At 41.8% G+C, this 14,287-nt stretch overlaps 1 long non-coding RNA gene across 1 annotated transcript in view; it reads left to right on the top strand.

The window, feature by feature from the left end:
• Positions 1-14,287, top strand: part of LOC108966774 — an 88,116-nt gene that overhangs the window by 35,123 nt on the left and 38,706 nt on the right. Inside the window, exon 2 of the long non-coding RNA XR_001993214.1 lies at positions 3,956-4,006. This is a non-coding gene — a long non-coding RNA (uncharacterized LOC108966774). The remainder of the gene's footprint in view (positions 1-3,955; positions 4,007-14,287) is intronic.

Raw genomic sequence — 14,287 nt, 5'->3', positions numbered from 1 at the left:
TTGATATACCCAACAGTTTTTCACGACGACCCAACCATGTCCAGCTTAACGTAGCACGTAATACCAGCAAAGCGGAGAACACATCCGAAGTAATTTCCATATGCTGATGATTAACATTTGTGGCTTGTGCTTAAATTGTTTTTGTGTCCGCTTGTCTCATTGCATATTTCGCGAATTGTGGTCAATTTGCAAGTTGCATCCCTTAACTTGAATTTTGTATGGCTCCTTGCGTGCTGCAAACCGTTAGCTTTTAAGTGGAAACCAAGCCGTGAACCGCGATTTCAGACGAAGTTTTGTGTTGTTTGTCATTAGCGCTCGCGAAATGGAGGAACTAATGCGCTGGCATACATATGAAGTTGGAAATGTATGAGCTGCAAATTGGCAATTCTCCACACTCCAACAGCAATGACGCCCGCACGCCGTCATCACCATGGTAAGCGTGCTACTTCGCGCTGACTTCGCTTATTTTCGTCATTAACTTGGCCATTAGCAGGTGCTTATTATTATTATACTCATATGCGCTTGCTGGCTCAATCTCCTTAATCACCGTGCAACATCATTCCTGACACACATTTGCAGCTTAACACCGCCGACCATGGCACTTCGCGTCGCTGCTTGCCACTCCTCCACCAACACTTGTGGCATTCGTCTTCTATTTGGTTTTGAATTTCTTTACCATATTTGTGTTTAACCAATAAATTAGCTTTTAATTCCCAACTGTGCCTTATTAACTCGTAATTTATGCAGAGATTATCAGTTGTTAGCGGTGAGCGGTAGGCTCTTTGGTGCTGCAGCCAACACCGCTGACATCAGCCTGATTACTTTGTGGCCACCAAATGCCGTTGAGCAGCCCCACGTTCGCGTTAATTCGCTTGTTGTTGCTGTGTTGCTTAGTTGGCTTCGCAATTATGAAAATTATAAATTAAATTGCAAATTGTGGTTTCATCGAATGAGTTGTAATTTAGTCAACAAGTCAACAATTGTCACGCGCCAATGTCAACCAACACCAACGCGCTTTCATGGTCAACCTGTTGCGCATAATATTTTGTTAAGTCTTCTAAAAAGTTGGAATATTTGTGTGGTCCACCTATAACAGATCTATGAAGCAGCCAATTACTAGAAGATTATACAATTCTTCAAGTTGGTTTCCCATTTTTGTTTCTTGAGGTAAGCTTTTAAAGGGAAATCCAACCTATAGAGCAAGTTCGCCTCCATGCGTTTAATCCAGAGAAACAATAAATAATCTGCGGCCGAGGCATGTTCGGCATGCCTCTGTAAAAAGGCGGTAGCCAGAATGGGGGAAGTGCAGAAGGGACCAAAGCTAGAGGCAGTGGCCAAATCGGATCTCCTGTTGATTCGTCGTACTCGTGTCTGGCTTCCAGCCCATTAATCCCTGGTTGAAACTGAAGAGTTGTTGCGGAATTGCAATCCTTATCTCCCCACCTGGACTGGAGACTGATTAGCCTGGAGAAAACCGATAAGCCATATCAGCAAGCGCTAATACTTTTAAACAAGTAGTATCTTGTTCTTCTCAGTGTCACAATGATGGCTAAATGCTATAGCTTCGAAAGGGTGGTCCTCAGGATACTCAATACAAAAGCCAGGCGGATTACCCGTAAGGAGTATCCTGAGGACCTCCCTCTCGAAGCCAGGCCTATTACCCGCTGCCTCCAGTTAAGGTAGAAGAAAAAGGAAAGGAGACACACTCGAAAATGGATATCGACTCCATCTTCTCAGACGCGGTGAGCAAAGGGGCGAATTGAAAGTTGACGGATCCATCTTTAGACGCTCGTTCGAGGTAACTTTGGTCGATAGCGATGTTTGTGCGGAACGCGCACTGTTGGAGAAGAGTTTTTAGACTAAGGATCCTTCAAAACGCGGCTTCGGTCGAACTATTGCTGCGACTAGGATGGGAAATATCTAACTGGTTAAGCTCAAATATTAATACAAGAAGTGAGTCACTTTTTGTTTTTATATGCGGTGAAAATCTCCCTACTTTTGTGAGTTAGAGGTGCCTAACATTACGCTAGCCTTTCGAGGAATTACTCTCTTGAGCTGAGAGTGGAGGGTTTTAGACGGCCATTTCTTTTCAGACCATAATGACTCAGACGAATTTCGAAGCACCGCTATTGTATTTTTTTTTTTATATTTCTCGTGTCCACTCGCAACAAGTCTTGTTATGGATGATTGACAAACATCGACATTTTATCAAAAAAACACAAGTCTACAAAGCCTGCAAAGATGGTCGAGAAGTCGTTGAAGACATTTCTCGTTCTAGACGATCTTGCACCTCTTCAACTGATGTAAATATTAAGAAAAGCGAAGGAAAATCGTCAGGCACCAGGAAAATCGTCAGGCAAGTGTTAGAGAAATGGCAAGAGAGAGTTCTTCGATAAAGCTAATTTTTTGCAAAAAGAGCACCGTAAACAGGTCTCCGTGGACAATTACGAGTTTGACATGTAAACAAGTCAACAATCTTCGGAATGAAGGGGAAAATCGAGCCGAAACCAAAAAAATTACGTTAAGCTCATTGTTTTTTTCCGATATTCGTGATTTGGTGCAGCATGAATTTGTTCCGGAGGGACAAACAGCCTAAAAGTAGTTCTATTTGACCGTGTTGAGTAGTTTGCGTGAGAACATTTGCCGAAAACGGCGGAGAACGGAGAATTGTGAAAGAACAATTCATGGATGATAACGTACCATCCCATCGCTCCACGATCGTAACTGAATTTAAATCCAACAAGTAAGGAAGGGCTAAGTTCGGGTGTCACCGAACATTTTATACTCTCGTATGATAAAGTGATAACCGAGATTTCAGGCGTGGTTGTGAACCGATTTCACCCATATTTGGTACATGTCATTAGGGTGTTAAGAAAATATTATATACCGAATTTCATTGAAATCGGTTGAGTACTTCCTGATATATGGTTTTTGGTCCATAAGTGGGCGTCGCCACGCCCATTTTCAATTTTTAAAAAAAGCCTGGGTGCAGCTTCCTTCTGCCATTTCTTCCGTAAAATTTAGTGTCTTTGACGTTTTTCGTTAGTCGGTTAACACACTTTTAGTGATTTTCAACATAAYCTTTGTATGGGAGGTGGGCGTGGTTATTATCCGATTTCTTCCATTTTTGAGCTGTATATGAAAATGCCTGAAGGAAACGACTCTATAGAGTTTGGTTGACATAGCTGTAGCAGTTTCCTAGATATGTACAAAAAATTTAGTAGGGGGCGAGGCCACGCCCACTTTTCCAAAAAATTACGGCCAAATATGCCCCTCTCTAATGCGAAATTTCACTTTAATATCTTTATTTACGGCTTAGTTATGACACTTTATAGGTTTTCGGTTTTCGCCATTTTGTGGGCGTGGCAGTGGGCCGATTTTGCCCATCTTCGAACTTAACCTTCTTATGGAGCCAAGAAATACGAGTACCAAGTTTCATCATGACATCTCAATTTTACTGAAGTTACAGCTTGCACGGACGGACGGACAGACGGACAGACGGATTTCAACTCTACTCGTCACCCTGATCATTTTAGTATATATAACCCTATATCTGACTCTTTTAGTTTTAGGACTTACAAACAACCGTTATGTGAACAAAACTATAATATTCTCTTTAGCAACATTGTTGCGAGAGTATAAAAACGCAATGTATACCATCGATCAGCCACCATATTCACCAGATTTAGCTCCGTGTAATTTTTTCTTGTTTTGCAAACTGAAATTGCCGCTCCAGTCGATTCAGTTGATCGAAGAGATAAAATCCAATTCGCTGAGGGAGCTGAATCGTCGCTGAAAAATTAAAGCCGGAATTTTCGTCAAAATCGATTTTTATTTTTGAGATACCGTCATTTTGTCAAAAAGTCATATTTTGTTAATCATTTTTATCATTTCTTGGATTAATTACTAGATTTAACATAACGTTAACGAAATCTGTTTGTTTTCTTAATTTCAGAGTATCCAGTTCAGAGCTGCTCACTGTTTTTAGTTGGCAGTTATATTTACTGTAAGTACAAATTTAATTTATTGTCCTATCGTTAATTTAAATAAGATTGCTATGGAAGAGTCTACTGGTAATACTTATTTTATAATAATTTTTAAGCTTCACTATATACATACCTTTTGCGCCCAACGGCTGCGAAACAAAATGACATTGGTGGCGTAGTGGCGCCACTGTCATTTGCATAAATCAAAACTGTAACAAAAACAACAAACAAAATAAGTAGTACAAATATTATAGAAGAAAGCTTGCGCATAACTTGCCTTAAGCGATGTACCTTCTCCTTCACCGCCACCCCAAACCAACCGCTGTCACCGGAGTGCGCTCACTTGCTCCCTATATTTAAGCGCACATGTGTGGGTGTGTCTTTCTAAGCCTTCTTTGTGCGCCTTTGGGAAAATGAGTAAAGTTTGCAACACAGCAAAAATGATTAATTTCACAGTTGGTAATTTATGTAGACACATAATTCACAGCAGGAGGATGTGGCCACTTACAACACGCATGTATGTGCCACATATGCATGTGACCATGTGAGAGCTCATACTACCGGGGATTACAATCATGCCGAATACCGATGTTCAACGTTGTTGCAACAAATTTTTAAATGGCAAAGAATTAAAAGGCAAAGCGTATGCTCGTCAAGTAGTTGGGTCCGTTGTAAAGTGCCATAGGGGGGGTTGTTGTATGCGTCAGACAGCGATATATTGAAGTGTTGCTAAAAATAGATTTAACTGACGTGTATGTACATATAGCAGCTCTTGTTGTTGTTGCAGTTGTGTAAAACATCACATGACCTTAGCTGCGCGCCATAAATGGTAAAAGAAAAGCGAATGGCTGCGCCTGCGTTGTGGGCATTCTAATCGAATCAGCGAAAATGTGTGTAGCTGGGTCAGGCGGCCGCCGAAAGCTCAAGGGAACACACACACAACGCGGCTAATGACTTGAGAAAGTGCCATAACAGTAATGGTGCACCTGGAAGTGCTAGCAATAATTATGCGAATGCTGCACGTTGTGCCAATAGAACACATTTCAACTACCATACTAGCTGCGCATGCGCATGATAAATGTGCGACATGCAGACAGTAATGCGACATGCGTCCATTAAATTGGCATACAAGCAGCAACAACAGTATTCAGTTAAATGTTTTGTTATTAATTGTATGACAACCTAGACGAATATTGAAATGACAAATGAAATTCTTGTGCTGCCCAACTACGTTCTTTATCTACGACTCAGGCATCATTTGGTTATCAGCACGTCTATCAGCTATCATTCTTTGCTCAGTGCCAGTATAATTATATATATGTATATGAAGCTTAAGCAGTAGCAACAAGAACTGATTAATTGTTGGCGGATTGGCTGATAGCATCAGCAGTCTCCAAAGGCACGATTACCTATTGGTGCGGCTCTGAATTTTTACACCATAATATTGAAGTAACTAATCTAATGGGCATAGAATTAAAGTTGATAAAGTATGAAGCCATGTTACCAAAATTCTTATTAGGGCATACTCCTGTTCTTGCAAAAATTTGCGACTTCTGTCTCTTGTTTGCTGCGGTGGCGACTAAAATGGAATGGAAAGGTCGCAGAACAACGGGTACGATGGAAACTCTCGTCCTAGTGGAGAAGAAAGCGCACTGTCCACCTCGCAAATGAGAAAAGTTCTCTGAGGGTCATTCAATTGGGAGTTCCGCTGGATGAAGGTCTAGCCACAATTCGCATCAAAGCGAAGTTCTTTATGGACGATGTGGCCGAAGATGTCTACTGTGAGCGCTTGGAGCACACCTATGAGAGCTGCGGAAATCGTGCTTGCTGACTTTAACACCAACGTGAGACAAAAATATATCTTTGGCACAACGGTTCATAAATTTAGCCTCCATGATGAAACACCCCAAATGGGTTGAGGCTGATCGACTCCGCCGGGTCCCGAAATATGGTTATCTGTAGTTCTAGATTCTAGCATGGGAAAATTCATCAAACTATCTTGCTGTCTCCGGATCGAAAGGCCACCAACCAGATAGGAAAGAACGTCTCTGCGCCATTTGATACCAAGTGAGATTTCAGGACAGCGAGACACTTTATTGTGCGACCTCCGGATATTACTGCGGAAAATAATACGATGGAGAAGGTGTCTATAAAAGTGTGGGCCGATGATGTTCATATCATTGGCTTCAACAACCACGCCGTTAGTTCTGTTTTTCCTAGACTTGATGAGGAAGCAAAACTTATGGGTCATCGAACAAGTAATCATTGTATTCACAGGTTGGCTCGTTGACTGTTGACAGTCGTAGAAAGTTTCGTTTATCTTGGAACCAACAACATTATCTGCCTTTCATATCCAACTCAGAACCATCTCCGTTAACAGGTGCTACTTTAGACTGAGTAGGTAATTGAAAAGTAAAGTAAAGGCTCTCGACGAAGAATGACTAAACTCTTCAAGTACCTCATCATTCCCGTCCTGCTGTATGGTGCGGAGGCATGGACACATGTGATGAATCAGTGTTCGAAACAAAGGTTTTGCGCAAGATTTCTGGTTCTCTTCACATTGGTTTAGGATCCTTTGCACATATCGCAGTCGATTGAACGACAAATAAGAGGATATATAGATTGAATCAAGAGACAGCGGTTATCCTGGCTAGGTAATGTTGTCCGGATAGAAGAGATGTCTGCAGCTTTGAAAGTATGAATACACATTTAGGGCTAGGTCATGGTTTAAATGGTCAATTACTTTAAGGTGACGCTAGACCACTTCGAAACTCTAGAACAGTTCGTTCACTTACTGCTTAATGAGAGCTTTGGGAACCCCAAAGTATCATAATTCAATAATCACTTGGTAATAATTTATATGGAAATGTAATGCTGTAGAACAAAAAAAATTCTGGTACAAGTCAATCCGAACTCAGCAACAACAGCGTGTGAACTTTTCCACAAGTTGAGTTCGGTTTCAAAGTAGAATACTGCTTAAGTCGACGCATACATAGAGCGCTTTCGCATGGCAACAATAAGTGAAGACAACATGAAAAATTGCCACATTAATCATGCGCTTGTTGAACGCTCCTAATGCCTGGTCGTCCGACACCAAAACAAATAACTACAACACGCCCCAAAGTATGGACTCATTACTCTTGCATTTATAGGCTGCTAGGAGACAAAAAAAGAACAACATAAGCCATGGCATTCTTTTATTCTTTCTTTCAAGTTGTTGGTGATAGAAAACAATTGCAATTAAATTAAAAATTCTCACACAAAAACGCCAACACAGACAAAACACGAATGAAGACGGTGAGCGTACGAGTGTCTCAAGCATAACACAGCCGTTGCGGCCTCGAGAGCCTCGAGCGATGGCAGGAATGCCGAGCGGCAGACAACCACGCACTTAGCACTGCGCTTAGCGAGCTTGTAAGGCCGCGTTGTGGCTGACGTTGACGTTCAATTCAAAGTTGGGAGTTGCAGCGGCTGCCGCAATTGTTGCGTCGACAAAATCTGCCCGCTGGTTATTTGCTGATCGTATAAATACAAAATGTGGGCGTGGCGCTGCTGAAAAACATATTCATTGTAATAAAAACAATCTTGAAAAAAAATGACAAAATTTAACTGCGCTTGCAACGAAGTTAAAATACCCTTTACCCTTGGAGCTCCTTCGTAAACTTCTCATTGATCTTAAAGCTAAAAGTTGCAGCTGCACCCCTTTGAGGCAGCACTTCGCTTTTCTGCATCATTTTTGACCTTAAAATTAGGCTATTCTGTGGCAGACACACTGCTAGCAGCAACACTTTTAGCATCTCCCTTCCCTCCCTGCTTAGAAGCCAATTTTTGGAAGCGGAGTTTTGCTACCGGCTACCGCTGGTGTTATTGCCTTCCTGGAGCAGTCCTGGAGCCTTGGCTTCAATTTCCTGACTAGTGGTAGCATTTGAGTATGGACCAAGCTTTGCTACAGCTTTTGCGCATTCGGTTCAAGAGCTCGTTATAAACGCTGCCCTCTTCAGGGAACAACTAGCTCTCTGCAATTTTCACAAAAGGTCGGGTTTTGTTTTATACTTAGGTATATTGTTTTTATTGCTTTGGCTCATAATTTGGACCTACGAGTTTAGGGGAAAGTACGTCCTGTTGCGCAAAGCCTCCACAAGTAAGGCTATCTTATTATCGATAGCGTCAGGTCTCCATAAGCTTCGTTTCTACAAGGTTGATTATCGGCAGGTGACACCTTGATCCAGGACTTTCTGGACTCTCAACCATAGTAAGACTACTCTGACTTTATACTTCACAACTACAACAGGAGCCAACTGTTGCTAGACCGCCCATATCTATGTCGTGCATCTGTGGTGTCTAATACAGGTCGGCATCCTCGTGGAGGCTTCAGCGCTTGATTTTTGCTAACGAATTGGAATGGTGTTACTAACTTTGTAGCAAACTGAATATACTTTGTTCAAGGTATAAAAATGAAGCAAGCGCTGAGCGGTTCTACAGAATAATTCTGGCATAAGCCAATTCTTTGCCACCAGAGCAACATGTTTATATGCGTGCGCATTTGTGTAAGTGTGGTTGATCTGAGTTGGGAGCTGTGCTGGAGCTGCGTTGTAGTTGAGCGACGCTGGCACACAAAGGAGTTGCTGCTCTTGTAGAGAATTGAAAACATGTCCACCCTCTTATTTCGCGGCAAAAGCAAATGAGCGCTGCTGTCGCTGCCACATCTGCGCCTGCCTGCCAAGTCTTGGTTGCCTATGCGCAGCGCTGGCTGCCTGGACATGTTTGAAATTGTTGCTCGCGCCTATAAAGTATTTTATAATTTAATTTATGTAAAGCGAATGCAAAATCGCAAAGCGCACACCAACTTACAGCGGCGCGGTGCGATGCGCAGTGGGAACGTGGCTGGTAAAAGACGCTTGCGCTGCGGCTGTCGGGACCAATGTAGGCTGCGTAGCGTACGTAAGCTGGTATATTTTCTATGCCTGCTTTAGTTGGCATTTACTTCGATTTTTTGCAACTTTCAAGCGTCGAGTTTCTTGCTAGGGTTGGTAGGGCTGTTACAGCATTGCATGCCACAGATTGCTTGTTGTTATCCATAGCGCTTCTTGAATTCTTCATTCACGCAATCCGGCATAACTCCACGCGTGCGTGTGCTTATACCCTAGCGCCCGTCCAGCGTTTATTGGCAGCAATCTGCTTGAGTTATGACTTAACTGGCTAGCGGCGATTTTCCGCGGTTCATTTATCATCTGTTCTAAATTGTAAATGTCATTGCCAATATCTCCATCGCTTTAATAACAATGTAGGGATGCGTACACAAGGACCCAAGTGCGTACTAATTTAATTATAAACAAAAGAGCTTCACGGCATACTGAGCGTAGTTTCGTTTGACGAAGTCGCTGAACATGTATGTAACAAAGAACAAAATTAGATTGTGAATTCTGGAGTTTGCTCTAACTTGCTTTGTATACGAAAATTGAAGGTAGTAATTCATGCTTTCGGCCATGGAAATGTGCATGTGGGTGCATCCAGAGTATTACAAATACCGCAGCTTTCTTCACTTATGAACCGTGGTAAATAATCTCTCACTCTTGTATGACTAAAACTCTTGCGATAGCAGACGCCAAAAACGAGGCTCTTCATGGGGGAGGTGTGCCACATCCATACTAACCAAACACAGTTATACATATTTTAGATTAATTATAAAGATTATCCTTCAGGATAACTAAGTTTGATGTGAATTTTATTGAGTTCAACATACCGCTCTCAGTGTTTCATGCCATGCGGCCGCAAATGCGCCTAACCAGCGCAGGACAAGTGCAAAAGAGATGCTCTGTTGTTTCTCTGGCGTGTGGCTCCTGACATTTCCTGCAATATTTCGATCTATGAGCTCCACTCTGCAGGCGGTTGTCGCTACCAGACTGTCCTGTGGTATTCCTATTATGTTCCTATAATCCCTTCTATAGATATATTTGTAAGTCTCTGATTTACCGTTTTACATATGACTTTTGCAGTTTTGCACCTAGGTTTATTGCTCCGTCGGGTTTTGACCTTCATTGCTATGTTCCTATTTAGATCGTAGAATAGGCAATGCTTAGGTTAGCCAATGTCGGCAATGTTTTTGCGTGACAGTCTTATCTAACTCTTGACAATCTCGTCCCATATATTATTCATATCAAGTGAAATGAAGTCGCTTGTTCTTGGAGACACCCTTCACTGCTGACTTGGCTCCTAAGACAGTTCGAGCCGTTATGTGGAACGAGTTTATTACCTTAATTGCTGCTGCGCTGTTTACGTAGATTTTTCTGCGCAGTTTCCTTCGAAGCGTTTTATAGGTGGCAGGTCTAGCATAGTTCAAGAGCCGCCGTTGGAGTTGTTCTTAAATCTCAGAATGCATAAATGCACAGAGCAGCTGTATCCTATCCATTGGCTCCCGGTAGGTAGATTTGCAAAAACTTGTCCATAATACTACTGTACTGTAGAGCAGAATTGGTTTTACAATCATTGTGTAGCTTCAGTACATAAAAGAGAGAGAAAACCCCCAGGTTGTGCCAAGCATCCACTAACAAGTATATCAGGTATTTCATTGCCTACTTACTCTTTCTTTCACATTGTGCTTCCAACGTAGTCTGCTGTCCAAGGCTACTCCAATGTATTTGGTGCTGTTCTTAAAAGAGAATTATGTCGCATATAGCGAAGGGAGCTTCCTTGTTAAGATTTTGTAGTTCCTTTGGAAATAAAGCAGCTCCTTCTTCTCGGTGTTCACTCCAGACCCGCTTGCAATGTACGATTCGGTACTGTATGTATATAGTATATATATGTATATATATATATATATATATATATAATGGTATGACTTCCTGAGAGTTCTGTGGTATATTGACTTCGAATATCCATTGATGATTCGACGGTCCCAGAAATTTCCATGATATTTATTTGTAGTCTACCTCGAAGTCGAACCAGTCTTCGCATTATTTTGCGTTACGACTTATAACGTAAGACTTCTTGAGACTGCTGTGATATAATGACTTCGAATGTCACTTGTCTCTTAGCATAATCCGCCTTAATCTGACAGATTGAATCGGTAAAAGTGATTCACAAAATCTCGTACGTCCATTGCTTCGCAGTCGAGGTCGCTATAAGCTGATGGAATGAATTGGTTCAGGCAATTTTCACGAAGGTTATTGGTGTTCTATCTAAAAATTATATCACGCTTCGCGTTCTCCTGCAATTATAGAGAGTCCTATAGGATATTGACCTCGGTTGTAGCTTGCCTTGCAGTGAAATTCACCTTAAGCTGATAGAAGCAGTAATGGCGACAGCTAAGCCTCCGTCGTCGGTACTTTTTATGGCGCTAATGTAAACTTAGGTAAATGTTTGTTGCACGATATTATCTTACTTTCAAAGCTAATGTTTATTTGTCTATAAATAAGCATAATAATAAAGATATTCCGGCAAAACTGGCCAGAGGCGGAAAGTGAAATTCGCGATAATAAAATATATTTAAGTGCAACTTGAGACGACGACATGTATGTACCGTATGTGGCGTTTAAGTACATGCCACCATATATTCTGGAAGTAACCGGCGATGTGTAGAAAGGGTAAAACCCATGTAAGAATGCAGTCAAACATTAAAAGTCATTGTCAACTGTCATGTTTATTACTCGCTCGGCTGCCGCTGTCAACGTAGCAGCCACATACAGCTCTAGTATATGTGTGTGTGTGCGCGAAGTGCTACCGTTGCCACTGTCATTGCCACTGCAACAATATAATTGTCAGTGATATTTTGGAAGGCGAGCCGACTACGCGAATGAGCATACATGAATAGGCAAACAGCACAGTAACAGCAACAACAACAACAACAGCACGTGAGAAGCAGCAAAACTCTAAGTTAATATCAGCGACAAGCAATGATCCAAGCGGACAACGTGCTAAGTGATACTCGTATTTGCATTGCCGCCGCCGCCACAACAAATACAAGAACCATACCAGCGTAGCGGCAGTGCGGACTCGTAATATATGCGCGCGTAAAAAAAATTTGTAGCAAGCAGATGCAACAGGTGATAATTAATGTGTAAACTGAGATGCAACGCGACGATTGTGTGCGGCAGCCATACAAACGAATAACAAATGTGCCGGCAGCCGCAGCAGCAAGCAACAAAAACAATGTACAACAACAAGACAGACAACAGCAGGGACTTGCAGCAGTTGGGAGCCAGCGGCAAGTTGTGAGTCTGAGTCAGTGACCGCGCTCCAACTGCACGGGCAAGTGCCACAGGAGTAAGCAACAACAACAACAATACGGGCATATGACAAAATTTGTTGTCAACAATCAGCATTTGAATGCCACCGTTTGCGGCATGCAAGGATCAGCGCATAGTGTGTGTGTGTGTGCGTTTACAGCGTTGCATCCCAGTTGGGCTTAGTCTCAGCGTGGCAGCAAATGCAGCGCTGTTACATACTCATCGGGCGATCGGGCGCTGGTCAAACGCAACGGAAGCGCTTATTTATTTTTACAAATTGCCTTACACACATTTTTGCATACATTTTTTGCAACGTTCAATAGGCAAACCGTTGGGGCTGTTTGTGCAACAAATAAACATGCGGCTAAGTGCTGCAGAAAAAATTGTAGTTTTTCGTATAGCGATCATGCGCAAAAATGTATAATAAGTGGTTTCCATGGAAACTGCGTGCGTAAAGATTATTTTTATTGTTATTTTATATATTTTATTGTACATAAAAGATGGTGAAAAATATGCCTCAGATGATTCATCTGTTGAGTCCAATTTTCGATGATTCGTTCGAGCATTTAACTGGCGACTGGTACAGCACGCTAAGGCTATAGCTCTTTCAGAACCACGCCCAGTATGGATTATCATACCATGCTATAACTGCGTAACAGTACACCTACGTACTATACCCTAGTATTTTTTCGCTGTACCAAGCGGGACCACTCTCTCTACTTCTGTTTTGTTGCTTCATCGTTGCTCTTCGTTTTTTTTTTCAGTTCCTGGAGAGCAACTGCGGACCAATTCTACACATTATGCCACACGAGTTTGCTTTGTATCATGTGGTCCACAATATTTCCTGGAGTCACACTTTCGTTGTTTGATTCCATGTCACTTCTCTCTGCTTCGAATTTCGGACAGTAAAAGAAAATATGCTACGTGTTTTCGCTGCCATTGCCGCGGAATGAACATTCTGTACCGTTATCGTTATCGCATTTATAGAGATATTGTCGGAAATATCCGTGTCCGATCAGGAATTGCGTCAGACTGATTATTATATCTCGGCGTGTTTTCCCTGCATCCATGCTCGCGCCTTTCCTTTTACGTTCGCCTTCCTTTTGTGTTGTCCCTCCTCTCTTCCTTCTTTTCCATTCATATATGCTTGTCTACCTTTCTGCCGTTCTTTGTTTCGATCTTTTATTGTAAGACGTGTTCAAAATTGTGTTCAGTGGTATGATACCCACCATGACTCCAGCTGCCTCGTGCGACACGGTGCGGAATGCATAACAATCCAAGGCTTGAATAGAAACGGAAATGTCTGCATAGACTTCAGACTTTACATATCTTCACTGGAAAAAGTCTAATGATATCACATCACCCGATCTTGGTGAAATTATCTGCTCTTCGAAGTATTCTCGCAATAAATCAATGGATTGAGCATACGTGCTTCTATTTTCGCCAACCTACCAACACCACTGGTCGTCATGCAGCCCTAATCTATAATGGAGCGTGAACCCTTACTTCTTATTCCATTCGCGCTCATCTGATCCCAAACTTTTTATTTTAGTCTCGTCTAACCATATGACCTTATCCCAGTAACTTTTATCCTATGTCTTATATTTTTTTGGCTAAATTAGGCGCAAATTCTTGTGTTCTTAAGTAAGTAGAGGTATTCTGACTTTCATGGTCTTTTAAAAGAATTTTTGCTACGAATTTCACAGATTCTTCAAAAGTTTTTTTGATCTCTTCTCTAATTCCATTGGAGCCAAAGTCTAAAAATTGATTTCGCTCACAGATTTATAGTAAAGTTTAACATTTTTGATCTTATACATACTCAGAACGTTTCGACATATGAGCGCTCTTTGCGCTGTTTACAGTAACTTAAAATATTCATCTCTACCATTAACCAAGTTTATTAAAATCGCGAAGGTGGAAGGTCGTCCAAAAGCAGTTATTGGTCTGTAAACCAATAATACTGTACGCAAAGAAATATTGCAATGTGACCTATCGTGACATTGAGACAACTCTAGGCATTAGTTGGACCTTATACATACAATCAATGTTGTATTGTCATTATGAACATACACTCTT

This window comes from Bactrocera latifrons, unplaced genomic scaffold (assembly GCF_001853355.1).
Source record: "Bactrocera latifrons isolate USDA-ARS-PBARC rearing strain unplaced genomic scaffold, ASM185335v1 scaffold_17, whole genome shotgun sequence".
Classification (NCBI taxonomy): Eukaryota; Metazoa; Arthropoda; class Insecta; order Diptera; family Tephritidae; genus Bactrocera; species Bactrocera latifrons.
Note: the sequence above shows the minus strand (reverse complement) of the source record. Positions and strands in the feature narration are given on the sequence as shown.